Raw genomic sequence first — 15,366 nt, forward strand, 5'->3', positions numbered from 1 at the left:
AGGATCCTGCTGTGTGCGAGGGAGCTGCGCAAAGTTGCTGTCACGTTTGATGAGGAAAGCACAAGCCAAGTCTCCAATAAGCCAGACTCGGGGCGGACAAGCCAACAACACCGTGACCCACGACCCGGGATCGGCGCTGGCCCCGCGTGGATCAGGGTCCCTTCCCCTCCAGTCCCGGGTGCGGCGCCCGAGAACAGAGGCTTCCGCGTTGCCCCCACCGGGTTGCTCCTGCGCTGAGGGCCTGTCCCCTGGTGGTCAGTCTCCGGCGGCGCACCGCGCGCCGGAGGGATTCGCGGGGATCCAGGGAGCTCCATCAGAACCGTCTGGGACTGTAGACAGGAATGTTGCCCAGGGATGTGCTTGCTGGCAAGGAAACGTGCCTGTTAACAACACCAGACACGTCCACTCCAGCTGAAGTGATAGAGGGGCTGCGGCTTGGATTTCTACCCAAGAGGAGTGAGAAGGTCAAAATCAAGGTTAAAGAGGCCCAGATTTGCTGGGAATCTGATTTTGCAGTTTTGCGCAGTCGATACACTATTTTTACTTTTAAGGATTTTTTTGCTGTTTGTTTGTTTTGTCTTGTTTGTAGAAGGAGAGAGTGACGGTAGGGATGGGGCAACGCGGGCGTAGTTGAGGGTGATTGTAAAGATGTGGACCTTAGATCCCTATTTTATAACCTGTCTCTCCTTCGGGGCTAACACTGGTTATACATGTAAATCATTGCTCTGCTTATGGAGTTACTGGATGTGTCTGTTTTTCTTAAAGGATCATGACTGTCTGTTTACAAAAATTACTTAAAAGCATCCATTAATGTCACATCCTCATTGAATTTTCACATGTACTTGACACTTTACTCATATTCTCTTCTGTCTCAGGGCCATGGTCTTCACCAGATCTCAAGTCTTTGTAAAACAGGTGATACCTCCTCCAGTATCTTCCTATCCAGTTCAATTTTTTGTATTTCATTTTAAAAAATTTATTTCTAACTTCTTCTTTGATAAAGATACACTTGGGTAAACTCCATTTCTTTAAAAAAATTTTTTTTGGGTTTTCTTTTAGGGTATAGCCTATTAACAGACAATGTTGTGATAGTTTAAGGTGAACAGGCAAGGGACTCAGCCATATGTATGATGTATCCATTCTCCCCCAAACTCCCCTCCCATCCAGGCTGCCACATAACAGTGAGCAGAGTTCCATGTGCTATACAGTAGGTCCGTGTTCGTTATCCATTTTAAACATAGCAGTGTGTACATGTCCATCCCAAACTCCCTAACTATTCCCCCACCATCCTACCCCCATCCTTTCCCTCCCCTGTACCCATAAATTTGTTCTTTGAGTCTGTGAGTCTCTTTCTGTCTTGTAAGCAAGTTCATTTGTATCATTCTTTTTAGATTCAACATGTAAGAGATGTCATAAGATATTTCTCCTTCTCTGTCTTACTTCACTCATGACACTCTCTAGGTCCAATCATGTTGTTACAAATGGCATTGTTTCATTCCTTTTAATGGCTGAGTAATATTCTATGGTGTATGTGCACCACATCTTCTGTATCCATTCCTCTTAAACTTTGTTTCTTGCCTCTCTGTATAGAACATGTCCTTTCTTCACTGCAGGTCACCCTCTCCTTTGCCAAAAATGAGGTTCAAACTTTGAAATCCAGCTTATGATTCTACCACTTTGTTTCTTTCCCAAGGTCACCAGTGGACCCCTTTCCAAATCTAGTCTCCATCCCTGCCTCCTGGCCTTCAGTACACACCGGGTAAGTAAGTGCTGACTGACTTCATTTTCACTCTTTGCTCTTTAACATTGAGGGGGGAAACAGAGCAGGCTCCATTTGAAAGCAGGACTCCATCTAGGGCCGACTGTGGACTTTGAGCTCTATGCCCAGTATCTATGGAAACGACATACCAGCTGGAAAACCAGACCCCCTGGATGGAAGAGCCCCAGGGCTCGTACCTAGACTCTCTGTTGCCTAAAAGAATACCCTGATTATCTGTGTAACCGAATAGAATCATAAGTTTTATTATGCTTATTGGGGTTTGACCACAGGCCTATTGATAAGTGTCCACTGTTAACTACCATGGGTTAACTTTGATTGTATCTTTCTTTTCCTTTGTTCAGGCTAGTTACAGGGAATTTGGGGAGGTGGGTTTGGACATGTACACTTAGGGTATATAAGGTTCTCAGAAAAACTGGTCGGGGTCCTTGGCTAAGAGGAGACTCTGCCTTGGGCCCGCCGGTGTAATAAACTGCACTCCACTATCTGCATTGTCCTTCTGAGTGAGTTTGTTTCCCGGAACGCGTGGCTACAACATTTGGTGCATTGGCCGGGAAACTCCTCACTTTGAGGAGACAAGTCCCATTTGGGACTACTCTGAGGCCTTGCAGCTCAAATCTAGAGGGGGGAAGGTGCCTTGCCCTTCTGGAAGGATTCTGCTTCTCAATGCCTGGACCTTTCACATTAGCAGGTAGTGGACGGCAGCAGGGGAACTGAGCGCTCAGGTGAGGAGGAACCCTCCCATCAGAGTGGAAGAGGGGGCCTGATCACCCCCCTGGGAAGGACTAGAAGAGGCATGGACCCACAGGAGCCTGGAATAGGCAGGCAGCAGTGATTGCTTGGTACACAGGTTGATGAATGTGTTAGAGCTTAGGAAGGAAATTTGTGAATGTCACTTAGGTGGTGGTGTCCACGCTGTCTTGGGGAAAATTATTACCAAGCCATCGCCAGGGGGTCGTTAGAAGAAAGTTGGTCTTTGTGTGCTTGTATTCTGCCCTCCCTGAGGAGGTGTCCCATCTGCTGTGAAATTCTTGACGCCCTCAGAATTGTCAGGCTAGAAGGAGGGGAATACATCAGTGAGTATGAATTGGCTTTTCCAGAGACGACCTGGGACGTGGGACGTTTAACCCATCTGTGTTTTCATTCACACCTGATGAAGCCCACCAAGTCAGAATGGATTTTAGAAGTTACGGGAGAAACAGTCTTGGACCACGTGGTGTTCTGGTTTGGCCATGCCAACTGGCAGGTGAAGACATGCTGATTCCCCTTCTCCCTCTGGGGTCTGGCAGGTAAGGCTCTTCTCACCCCATTTAGGAAGGAAGCAGAATGGCAATATAAATGTTTCATTGAGTGGAAATATCAGAAGTACATAGGGTACCGAGAACTTCATAGACAGAATGAAAAGGAAAAGTAGAAGACGGTTTGAGAAGGTAAGCAAGATGGGGGGAAATGAATCTAAAGCAACTGTATTGCAGTGCATGATTAAAAATTTAAAGAAGGGATTTGGAGGAGACTATGGGGTGAAGACGCCTAACCACCTCCACACACTCTGTGAGGTCGAATGGCCCCCTGTGGGAGTAGGATGGCCACCAGAGGACACCATGAACTTAAAAATAGTGGAAGCAGTCTACAGTAGTCACAGGAGAGCTGGGACACCCGGATCAATATCCATATATTGGTTCATGGCTAGGGTTAGCTCAAGACCCTCCTCCTTGGACGAGGTTTTGTATCCAGAAGGGAAAGGGAAAAATATTAATGGCACAGAAATTGACTGATGATAAAAAAAGAAATTCTACAGGATTTGGACAAGGATGAGCTGTCCCCTTCCCCATACTGGATGATGACATGGCCGCCTCCCAGTGAGTGCTCCACGAGGACCGGAGTCCGCCTTAATGCCTGATCCAGGGCCATGTGAAGTTCCTGCAGCAGCCGCTGCTCCTCCGCCAGCTCTCCCGGAGATCATAGAGCCATCGTTTCCGCAGGCCCCAGTCCCAGCGATGGAGACTTCTGATCAATGCCCCCAGGATTCCACCTCAGCCAGATCTCCTAGATTTTATCCACCTCTCCTCGTGAGTACTGATGGGAAGGGGGAAGAAAACACAGCAATTGGGAGCGGGGATCGGGATGGGGAATACGTGTAAATCCATGGCTGATTCATATCAATGTATGACAAAACCCACTGAAATGTTGTGAAGTGATTGGCCTCCAACTAATAAAAAAAAAAAAATAATTAAAAAAAAAAACAAAAAAAACCACAGCAATTAGACAGAGGCTGCGCTCCGCCAAGGAACAGGGGGAAAGAACCCCACTACAGATGCCCCTCAGAGAGCTACAACAGCCTCCAGTTGAGGACGTATGCGGCATTACCATCAGCCCCCTGTAGCCTATTATTACCAGCCGTTTTCCTCTATGGATATATTAAACTGGCAGAGACACGCTCCACGGTACTCGGGGGATCCACAAGCCGTGATCAGGCTAATGGAGACTATTCGAACCCACCGCCCTACACGAGGTGACATAATTCAACTACCAGTCTCCCTTTTCGGCTCTGAGGAAAGGACACAGGATCCTAACTGAGGCCAGAAAATGGTTAAGAGAAATGGCACCTGAGGGTACTGCAAAGCTGCAGCGGTGGGCAGAACCAGCCACCCCTGATGAGAGGCCCGATTGGAACTGTAACACAGAGGAAGTGAGGGACCATCTGGAGAGATATCAGGCAGCTATTTTACAAGGTCTGAAGAGCAGGGTCGAAAACCTATGAGTATGGTAAAACCCAACGAGGTGCTTCAAAGGGAAAGAAAATCACCCTCTGAGTTCTACAAAAGACTGTGCGAGACCTATAGACTTTATACACCAAGAGATCCAGAGGCTGCTGGGTCTCAGATGGTGATAAATGCAGCCTTTGTGTCTCAAGCCTACCCTGAAAATGTCAGATGGGAGGACACCAAGGGACTTAAGAATTTTTATACATCCCTGAATGCCCAGTACCTTTGCTGGGAAGAGACTTGCTGTCTAAATTGGGGCCACAAGTGACCTTTTCTCCCCATCAAAGACCCACTCTTTGAGTGGGCTCAACCACCTATTTACTCTTCCTCTTGGTAACCCCTCAAGATGAATGGAGGTTGCACGATCTTCCAGAAGGGAAACTGGATGGGCTAAACAGTGGAGAGAGAGAGAGAGTTGACTCAACAATTCCCTGAGGTCTAGAAGGAAGACAACCCCCTCAGGCTTGCAAAACAAGTCCCAGTGGTAATAGAACCCAAACCTGGTACAATTACTTCAGCACCCACCTTGGGCCTGCCAGACCTTGCTAAGCCGTTTACTCTTTACAGGACTGGAAAGGATAAGGTGGCTATGGGAGTGTTGTCCCAGACTATGGGGATGTGGGACAGACCTGTGGCTTATCTCTTGAAGCTGCTGGACAATGTTGCCACTGGGTGGCCGGGATGCTTACGGGCAGCTGCTACTGTTGCCTTACACCAAGCTGACTTCAGGCCAAGATTTGATCGTAAAAGTCCCGCATGAGGTCAACACTCTCCTGTGAGGGGACCCCCATAAATGGCTGTTGACATCCCGGATTACTCAGTACCAGGGACTGTTATGTGAGAACCCTCATGTTACTATTGTGCCTTCTCAGGCCCTGAATCCAGCCACTCTCCTTCCTGTGGGAGAAGGTGGGCCCTCACATGATTGCAAGGAAATCCTAGAAGAAGTTTATGCCAGCAGACCTGACTGGAGAGACCAGCCAATCCCAGACCCAGAGTGGGTCCTATACACCAAAGGCAGCAGCCTGGTGAAACAAGGACGAGGATTGTCGGGATACGCAGCAGTCACGGAAGAAACCATCGTTGAGGCTAGCTCTCTGCCATCACACTGGTCCGCTCAGCGGGCCGAACTATATGCTCTAATCCGGGCCCTCCAGCTCTCAAAAGGTAAGAGGACAAACATTTACACAGACTCCAGGTATGCTTTTGCTACTTTACATGTACATAGGGCTTTACATAAAGAGAGAGGTCTTCTGACAGCCAACAGAAAAGACATTAAAAACAAAGAAGAAATCTTGACTCTATTAGATGCTGTGTGGGAACCTGAAAAGGTGGCAGTGATGCATTGTTGGGGTCACCAAAAGGAGGGAGTCACCAAAACAATGTGACCCCACTGTTGGGGTCACAAACATGGGGAAACCGACTAGCAGATAAAGCTGCAAAACATGCAGCTGAGAAATCTGGGCCTGCTGGTGTGGGGGATCTATCAGAACCTTTGTACTCTGAAAAATGCCTGAGTTAACTTTGACTCTTGCACAGTATACCCCGGCCCAAGACCAGCTGGCTGAAGCAGAAAGGGCCACCAAAAATGAAAAAAAGGCTATGCTGCCCCTGGACATAAATAAAAACCTCGAGGAATACAGTTAAAAGGCACTCTATGTGGACTTTAAACCCTGCCAACACTCATGGTTTGTACCTTCTCAGGATGGGTGGAGGCCTTCCCCACCTGAACTGAAAAAGCAAATGAAGTGGCTCACTGTCTGCTTCGAGAAATAATCCCCAGATTCGGGTTCCCAACCAGAATAGGATCAGACAACGGCCCTGCCTTTGTAGTCGACTTAATTCTACAGGTATGTAAAGCTCTAAATATCAAGTGGAAATTGCATTCAGCATTTAGGCCCCAGAGTTCTGGGACAGTGGAACGAACCAACCGGACCCTTAAAAGAGACGCTCTTCAAGTGGATGGTAGAGACTGACTGCTCCCGGGTGGACTTGCTTCCGACGGCTCTGCTCAGATTCAGGATGACCCCATGGTTCCACGGCTCTTCTCTGAACGAAACTGTATATGGGAGGCCCCCTCCTGTAATAAAACCGATGTCAACAAATGTGCCTCAGGGAAGAGGAGATGAGATTTCACAGCAGATGGAACAACTGGGTCAGGTAATAAATCAGGTGACTAGGTTAGTACAAGAAAGGGTGCCATACCCCCTGGGGGAACAGATTCACGAATTTGTGCCCGGGGATCAGGTATGGTCAAGGACTGGAAACACGACTCCTTGGCCCCACATTGGAAGGGTCCATATACTGTTGTTCTAACCAGCCCTACTGAGGTTAAAGCTGCAGGTGTCACCCCTGGATCCACCACAGGGGGGTGAAGACAGCATACCATGCAGACCTGGAGGACGCCAAGTGGACTACACAAAGGACCCCACTGATCCCCGCGAAACCAAGATCATCTTGAAGAAGGAAAAGAGATGAAGCTCTGCAATCCACTGCTGCTACAAGGACTTGCTGGTATCATCTTGAGGCTAACCATAGTTTCAGTACAAAGAGGGACCTGTGCTATAATTAAAGTTGAATGTTGTGGATATATTCCTGATTTATCTGCCAATAAATCAGCCACCCTAGATGACATGAAAGGTCAGATAAAAGCTATGTCTGATGATAGTCTTCCTTTTTGGACTTCAGTCTTATCTTGGGTGAAGGGTGATTGGTGGAAAACTATATTTACCATTGTTATAGTTGCTTTGATCTGCTTTGTGGACCCTCTATTTTACAACGTATTATGAACTTTGTAACCCAAAGGTTGATGTCGTTCTCCCAAATTGGAGGTCGGAGAGTCAGGGTGCAATATATCCCTATGAATGATGCTCATACTATGAGTTAAGAGCATCAAGAGTGGGGAATGAAGGAGGAAACAGACAGAACAGGCTCCATTTGAAAGCAGGTCTCCATCTTGGGTCGCACCATGGACTTTGAGCTCTATGCCCAGTATCTATGGAAACGACACACCAGCTGGAAAACCAGGCCCCTGGAAGGAAGAGCCCCCGGGCTCGTGCCTAGACTCTCTGTTGCCTAAAAGAATACCCTAATTATCTGCGTAACCGAATAGAATCATACATTCTGTTATGCTTATTGGGGTATGACCACAGGCTTATTGATAAGTGTCCACTGTTAACTACCTAGGCTTACGGCATATGAATCACGGGTTAACTTTGATTGTATCTTTCTTTTCCTTTGTTCAGACTAGTTACAGGGAATTTGGGGAGGTGGGTTTGGGCACCTACACTTAGGGTTTTCAGAAAAACTGGTCGGGGTCCTTGATTAAGAGGAGACTGCCTTGGGCCTGCTGGTGTAATAAACTGCACTCCACGACCTGATTGTCCTTCTGAATGAGTTTGTTTCCCGGAATGCATGGCTACAACAGCATAATGCTGTGAGTCCCCATGAGAAGAGGATGAGACATTAGGAATGCTCTCACAGGGAGGACAACCGTGTGAGCTCATGGCGAGAAAGTGAGTGCCCTAAGCTGCAGATAGAGCCGTCAGGGAAGCCGAACCCTGCCAGGACCTTGGTCTTGGACTTCTCCTCTCCAGAACCACGAGAAGTAAATTCCTGTTCTTTAAGCAAAAGGCAACTCAGAATTACCTAATCAGTAAGTTCTAACTGTCAGTAAGTTAGTGGTTAAATTAGTCTACATCATACAACGTGTTGACTTAAAAAAGATGCACACCACGAGAATTTTTGGTTAGTTTTTATTTGGAGCAATATGAGAACTGCAGCCCGGGAGAGGGCACCTCAGATAGCTCTGAGAAACTGTTCCAAAGAGGTAGAGGGGAAGGACAGAATATGCGATTCTGGTAAAGGGCAAGTACATGCAGTCAAGCACATAATTTTTGTAGAAAGCTGGTCTTGTGAAGCTTCTGCTAGTCACGAGAAACAAGCATCATCACAAAGGATTTTAGTGCTTTTCTAGAGATGAGGAGGTACAAGAATTGGGCTCATAAAATCGGCTCCTGAAAATATCTCACTATCTGAAGACCTGTCCTGCCAGTTTTCCAGGAACACAGAGTGCCTCATTTCTGCTCTCCACTCTGAACTCCTTGAGGGGGTGGTGAAAATCAGCAGCTGTAGCAGCACATGATTTAATTCTTGAAGAGGTCCTTGAAGATGGCAAGAGCTCATGGCAAGTGCCAATCTGTAATTGACAAGTGGAACCCTTTCCTACTGTTAAAAGAAATGGAGTAAATCTGCAAGTACTAGTATGAAAATGTTGAAAAGTGCCAGGAGCCAGCACATGAGATCCCACCCATGACAAGGTCATGAGGAGAAGACCTGATAAGCAAGGCAGATCGGGACTTCAGGAATTTCGAAAAGCTGCCCGGCGCTCACCTTAAAGATGATCTCTGTCTTTCTGATGCTTGCTATATTAGACTACTCCCTAATTTCTGTGACACAGGTAGAAGGCCTTCCCCGATCTCTCTCCAAACAGAATCAACTTAGAACTTTAATCAATATGTCCCCAAAGGACGGTGGTATCCTATAAGATTATCCAGGATGAAAGGAGTGTTTCAATTTAGACCCCTTTGCTGGCATTCTAGCCTGCTTGGCAAATGAGTACTAATGCACATGACCGCTCACAACACCTTAATCATAAACAGCATAAAGAACCTGATCACATAAAGGCCCTAATAGGCACAGAGCTCTTCGGGGGTGAGGAAGCCCTATTAGAGAACACAAAATATTATTCTAAAGTGGTTAGAGTTAAAGATTTAGAAAAATAAGAGTTTAGAATTGTTCATCTTAACCAGGAATGCTAAACAGGGGCTGCCTCACCGGAGCTGCAGAGTCTTTGTGTGGTAAACCTTTTAGATAAATTTAACTGATAACTTCTGCAAAAGGACTGACCTTTGTTTTCATTAAGGAATAGATTACAGAAAACAGCTTTGCATTCACCTAGGTCATAAAATGTCAACAGGCCCCAAGGCCAGAAGATAATGTATAAGACTCTCACAAAGAAGTTGCAGAAAACACCCTGGTTTCCTGAAGGATAAGCTGATGTAATACTAAACTATCTTCCCCTTAAAAAAATGTACTAACTTAGAATATAAAAGCTACGGTAAAAAAAATAAAGATTGGCCAGACTCTACTACACACCCCCAGTCTGGTCTCTCTCTCCCCCTCTCTCTCTCTCTTTCTCGCCGACGCCGTTCATCCTGAGGGTACCCCTGGATCCTGCTGAGGCTGGACCCCAGCAAGTGGCACCACGAACAGGGAACCTGAAGGTAATTCCCCCCCCCCATTTGTTCAGTCTTCAGGACAGCTAGGACCCCACTAGGGCACCGTGGGCCCCCCTGCATGAGATAGGTAGGGTGAGGAAAGTGGGTAGGCTTCAGGTTTCTTCTTTAGGACCCCACTAGGGCGCTACAGGCCCCCTGCATAAGAAAGGTAGGGGAAGGAAGGTGGGTAGGTTTAAGGTTTCTTCTTTTCTAAGATTAAGATCCTCTCCTTTTTCTTCTTCTAATTAGTAACAAAAATGGGTAACAGTGAGTTAAAGGAAAGACAGCTTTTTATTGGGGTTATATTGCAGCTATTAAATAAAAGAAGTATTAAAAAAAGCTAGTGTTCAATCTTTTTTCACATTTGAACAGGAGCAATATCCTTATTTTCCAGAAGAGAGCGGTTCTCCTGGGTTCCCTTACCCTCCTGCCCTCCACCCCGGTGCTCTTTCCAATGAGATCTCTTGCTTTGTCAGCACATGCGTCTCCTCTGACAATTCATTTATAAGAGCTCAGTTACGGGCCCTGGAAGGGGTCCCCCTTCCTGCAACTGGTGGGGACTCTTCTTCGCTGAGACTGACATCCTGACCACTCGGGGTACTCAGAGGCGAGCTTGCCTGCCAATGGACCAGACCCAGCGGCCGCAACTGGGACCCTTTTGTCCCTGATCTCCTCCTGACGCAGACAACTGGCCAGAGTGCCCCGACTAGTAAGGAACAAGAGACTTTTTTGACCTCTCTCCCCTTCCCTCTCTCTGTCCTCTCCTTAGCCCTTCCTATCCTTCCTGTTTTTCTAGTCCCCTGGTCCTGGACGCAGGAATTTGGTCAAAGGGCCTTAGCTTGAGCTGAGGATTGGAGACTGATCACCTCCTCTTGGCAGAGAACTCAAATTCCGGTATGGCCGAGTTCCAGTCCTCCCTTCTCTGGAAGGCCAGGGGAAAGTCCCGTAACGCCTGGGTGTCTGCAGGTGGCAGGGGACATCTGTAAGGCCACCCCTTTTGCCCCGCTTTCCCGCCTCCTCCTCCTTCTTCTTTTCCTTTCCTCCTCTTAAAATCTTTGAAGACATCTGAAGTTCTGTGTTTCTATAGGTTTTCTGAGAGACTCTATTCTTGTATTTAAGGGAGTGTCTGATGAGGGCTGCCAGGTTTATATGTGTGTGTTTTAACTCTGTGTTCTGTGTTGTGATTTTTGATGGCCATTTTGCTTTTTGTTAGAACTTGATTTTCTTTTCCTGTGCCTTTGAGACCAGCCAGGGCTCTCAGGAACACTTATCTAGACCATCTCTAACTCCTGCGACTGAGGGAAAAGGGAAAAAGCCTTTAAAAATCTTTATTTATTTCAACTTTTTAATAAACTAGTAAATTTTATATTGTAATATCTAATTCATGACCAAACTTAAAAAATGAAGCTAAATCTTGGACTGTGTCTGTCTAAATATGTCTTGGTATGTCTTTGTCTCTGGGTAATATTTTTTAGGTTAATTTGAAAAAGAGGTCTAATTAATTGGCTTTAAAAAAAAAAAGGTAAGCGCTTACAAATCAAATAATTCTAAATTAAACAATAAATTCCAGGTTCAGGTAAACTGGAAAATATTCAGTATTAAATACCTGATATTAATGTTTGTTTGTTGACCTATATAATATAGACATGTCTTAGAGTAATTAACATCAAGTAAAATATTTTCATTCTGCCTAGGTTTATTATAAATTAAATATTGTTATATTGTAATGTCTGTTACAAGCTTGTCAACAAGGAAAGTACCTCAAATATAGAAACTTCAAAAAAAAAATGTAAATGAGATAGGAGCTTTTAGATAAACTATTAAAAATCATACTTTAGAAATGTCTCTCTAAAACAGTCCCTTTAGATTTTGGCAACCTGAATTTCTAGGGTTGTGCTAAATTAAGTGACTGATTTATTGAATAGCTAGATCATTAAAAAAAATAATAAGAAGATTCTGAAACATTCATTACTGAACACTAATTTCCTCTTACAGAGAAACTAGAGATTTTGGACTATTAATGAATAATGTTTGATGCCGTCCTGAGATGTTCACTAAAATGTTTTTTAGAAATTGTCACTGGTATTTATGTTCACCAATCTGTAGAATGATAATATAAAGGTCAATTCTTGGTTGCTTAAGGAAAGTAAGATGTGTGTGTTCAGTAAAGAAGGTATGAGGAATGAAGTTACATTTTATGAAGGAAAAAGGAAGTAGGTCTGACTTACAGTTGGCTGTTTAAGGATGGGAGAACAAAGTAATGGGTACAGAAAGTGATAGAAACTAGACCCCAAGGAAAGAGTTTTGTGTATAAATAAAAGTTTTCTTGAGATGTTGAACTGCCTTTGATAATGGATTTTAAGTTTCTTTACCTCTGAAGTGATCTGTTCTATGTTTACCTTTAAAATATTCTTTTTCACTTTGGCTAAGTAAATATATTATTTCACAGTGATCTATATGATTCTACCTGACAGAGTACTATAAACCCTTTCGATATTTGTTGACAAAACTGCCTAAATAGCTTGACTTCTAGCTGACTTTGGGATGCTTCAGAGGGCCCCTGAGACATCCCAAAGAGCTATTAAACTACCTGAGTTCATTTGACATGTTAAACTGCATGGGAAATATTGTTGGAGGAGTGATAAATCTTCTCAGGTTATATTGTATGGTTGATGTTACTTATATAGATATCCTAGAAAATATGTGAAATTCATAAAAATCTGATATGTCCTGGTAAAATGTTGTCAGTTATAATTTTTAGTTATCATGTTAAAGTGTTACAAGTCGCAGCAATGACCAGGCTACTTTGTTAAGTACAATTTAATTAGATTTTAAACATGCCTTGTATGGTTTCACACCCATGCCTTTAAAAAAATACTGCTAGTCAATCAAGATTTTTCTAAGACTTTTTTAAAAGACTTTTCTAAGATTAACTGATAAATTTTGTTTGTTTGCTATCTGGTAAATTGGTAACAGACTAGAATTTAGTCTACTCTCTGTGTTAAGAAAACAAGGTTTTCTTAAAATAAATCTTTCAATAACAGATTATAAATTTCTTTGCCTTTAAGTGATTTATATTTGTTTTTAAAATCTTTTGTTACTTTAGTAAAGTAAATAAGTGCTATTTAAGATCATGGTACGTGTAAAAGCTCATTTTGCTTCTACAAAAAATAACCTCTCACTGTTAGACTTGTGCTATCCTAATGTCCTTAAAACATGGCAACCGTCTACCCCTAAATGGAAAAATTAAAAATGGGTGAACAATAGCTGAAAATCAAAGAGTCAGGGCTATGGAAAATCAAAGACAGCCACTTGGCTTTTCCCAGCTCCCTGACAAACCTCATTTTTATTTGATGGGTTAAAGCCTTCCCTGGCTACAGGGTTAATGTGTCCATAATAAAAAAATCACTAAATAGTAAGTTTTGTAAATTGTTAAACTAAGTTTCTAGTTTTGTTAATTAAGGTTTAGTGTTTACTAAGACTCACTTCTGAGATAGTTCCTTGTTATGTTATATTGCTAACAGATTTAATTAAGTTATTAAAAAAGACACTCTAAGTTTGTTTCTAAAGCTTATCTCAGTAATCTGTCTTTGGATGAAGATCAGATGCCTCATGACCTGCAACCAAGGCATCCTGCGTGGGCAACTCAACAAGCCTCCATACCCACATGGGGACAAATTAAGTCGCTTTGCCATCAAGCAAATAGCTTCTCTACAGGGATCTTCAGCCTCCCCTAAAAGGTTTTTATAGCTATGCCTGCTTCACTTTCTTGCCAGGTAAATGCTACCTTTTCTACATCAGAAAAATACTGGGCATATTTCCCTGACCCCTCACCTTCCAAGTAGTTACTTGGAACAATGACCCTATACGGGTCAACACAAACCAGCCTCAGTCTCTTGGGAGGATCCTATACTTCCTATGATAAAGATCCCTATTCCATTAATCTTAACTATACTTTTAGGGGATTAACAGATGACCTTCCCCTTTGCTTTAACTTCCCAAGAAATCTTATCACTCCCTCTAAGGAGGGGTGTGTCGGAGCCTCCAAGAAAGCAATTTTGACAGATTCTCCAGCATCAAAATTTTCAGATAAAACAGGAGATTGGCTGGTTTGGATATTACAGGCCTGTATGCCCAGGGTCCTTGACCCCTATAAATCCTTGTTCCTCAATGCTCCCCCAAAATATCCAAATTGTGTTGATGTTGCTCCTTCAGATGTCATATGGAAAACTACAGACAACCGCCTTGGATACCCGGTATGGAAATCCTGTACTTATAATTCAAACATAGATTATAGAATGCCGGGAGGCGGAAACTATTCGGTACAAGACTGGAGCAATCCAAACCCAAGTCAGGATCCAGGATCTGTTCCTGACTATGTCAATAGCCTCGGCCGTTGGCAGCCAGCAGATGGCATATAATCAATTTGTTCCCCCCATGTTGTCCTATACAATTAAGGGCAAAACCTTTTGGCAACCAGAAACTTGGAGAGCCCTTGCTGCCACCTCCCTTGTTACTTTATCTCGGCCAGAGAACGATTCCACCTATACTGTGCTGGCTTGTTTACCCTCCCCTTACGTTTTTTTTTTTTGTTCCCTAATAACTCTAAAAAGCTTCAAATACAGATGAACTATTCAGGTGGACCTAGCATAGTCTACTGTGAACAATGCATGCTCTCGTCCTGCCTAACCTCTCAATATAATATTTGTTCCTTTGTGGTGCTGCGACGCCCACCTTACCTTATGGTGCCCGTCGCAGTGAGTACCTCTTGGTATGACAATTACGGTCTAGCCGTTCTGCAACAACTCCAAGATTTAATGCGATCCCGATGGTTTGTAGGACTACTTATCTTAGGGTTTTCAGCTTTAATAACCGCAATTACCTGTCACTGTGGCAGCGATATCATTGACTCAACAGGTACATACTGCTCAATATGTCAATGATATGTCAAAAAATGTTTCTTTAGCTCTAGCTACGCAAGAGATTATAGATAGGAAATTAGAATTTAAAGTAGATGCCCTAGAAGAAGTGGTCATGCATATTGGAACTGAATTACAAGCCTTAAAAGTAAAGTTAGCAAAAAAAAAAAAAAGTAAAGTTAGCATTATCCTGTCACGCCGACTATCGTGGATTTGTGTAACACCCCTAAAAGCAAATGATACAGATTATAATTGGGAAAAGATTAAAAATAATATTTCAAGTTTATGGAATAGCTCCAGCATTAGTTTAGATCTTGGAAAGTTTCACGGTCAGATAAAAACCTTAGAACAATCCCGACTGGACTTTACTGCTGCAGGGGCTGCTAATGATTTTTTTCATACCTTTTCTAACTTTATTACTGGAAAAAATATCCTATCAACTATCCTCAGTTATGCTACTGTGGCAGCCCAAATCCTACTTTTCATTATAATCCTTCCTTGTATTGTCAGAATTCTCCGGCAGAACACTCAGAAGCTCGCGACTGAGATCCATCTGGCTGTCTTAAAAAAGGAGGAGATGCTGGGAGTCAGCACATGAGATCCCACCCATGACAAGGTCGTGAGGA

The 15,366-nt window shown here is 43.9% G+C and overlaps 1 long non-coding RNA gene across 2 annotated transcripts; it reads left to right on the top strand.

The window, feature by feature from the left end:
• Positions 1 to 206: 206 nt before the first annotated feature.
• On the top strand, positions 207 to 3,870 carry LOC122674272. Of its 2 annotated transcripts, none has more exons than XR_006334941.1 (4): positions 207 to 476; positions 1,694 to 1,759; positions 2,878 to 3,066; positions 3,576 to 3,870. It is a non-coding gene; the product is annotated as an uncharacterized LOC122674272 (long non-coding RNA). The 2 variants fall into 2 exon arrangements; XR_006334940.1 differs by having other exon boundaries at positions 2,937 to 3,066.
• Positions 3,871 to 15,366: the final 11,496 nt, after the last annotated feature.

This window comes from Cervus elaphus, chromosome 18 (assembly GCF_910594005.1).
Source record: "Cervus elaphus chromosome 18, mCerEla1.1, whole genome shotgun sequence".
NCBI classification, from domain to species: domain Eukaryota; kingdom Metazoa; phylum Chordata; class Mammalia; order Artiodactyla; family Cervidae; genus Cervus; species Cervus elaphus.